We start from the raw sequence: 836 nt of genomic DNA on the forward strand, positions 1-836 counted from the left end.
ATCGGCACCTGGTCGGGAAATGCCATGCCCCTTACCATAGCCACCTGCGAGCTTCAGTGTAAATATTGCTTCAATATCAAATAAATTTGAGCGCGGAGGATAGTAACCACTCTAAGTTCGTCTGCCTTGGGAAAGCTAGCGTGTCTCTGACATATAGTGATAACACTCATTGCTTTCTCTTGTAACACAGTTTGTAGATCGGGAAGAAGGAGGCGGTAACCGGCGAACGTTTAAAGACTTTAATAAAATAAACAAACACAAAATTAAAGTAAAGCGGCAGCCCCTCGCGGACGACTGCCGCACACAGTCTACTCCCGAGACTGCGCTCTACTCCCCCCCTCCCCCCTCCGGGGGACTGGACATCGTTGGTGGACAGCCCACCGCTCCTCCGCCTCCTAGCGGACGGCGATGGCTCCTCCTGTTGAGGACAGCCGGCAGCGAGTCCCCCGTTCCCTGCTCCTCCCCAATCATGGCGGACGGCAGCAGGCTCCGGCCTCCTGGCGAACGGGGCCAACTCCTTACCCACCGGTGGTCTCTCCGCTTGTTCCTGCTGCCCGATCTCCTCAGCACCGCGATCCCCCTCAGCAGCGAGGGCTCTCTGACAGCGTGTCCCTCCTTCCATCCGGGTTTCGGCACCAATGTAACACCGTTTGTAGTTCGGGAAGAAGGAGGCGGGAACCGCCGAATGTTCAAACAAAACTTTAATAAAATAAACAAACACAAAATAAAATCCAGGCCTGGTCCTCTCTCGTCCAACACTGTCGTCACTCCTCCTTTTATGCTTCCGGAGCTCCTCCATGGGACTCGAGACCGGTGAGTGGCGCAGGTGTCGTGCA

The sequence above is a fragment of the Sinocyclocheilus anshuiensis genome, unplaced genomic scaffold (genome assembly GCF_001515605.1).
Source record: "Sinocyclocheilus anshuiensis isolate Anshui unplaced genomic scaffold, SAMN03320099.WGS_v1.1 scaffold1236, whole genome shotgun sequence".
Classification (NCBI taxonomy): Eukaryota; Metazoa; Chordata; class Actinopteri; order Cypriniformes; family Cyprinidae; genus Sinocyclocheilus; species Sinocyclocheilus anshuiensis.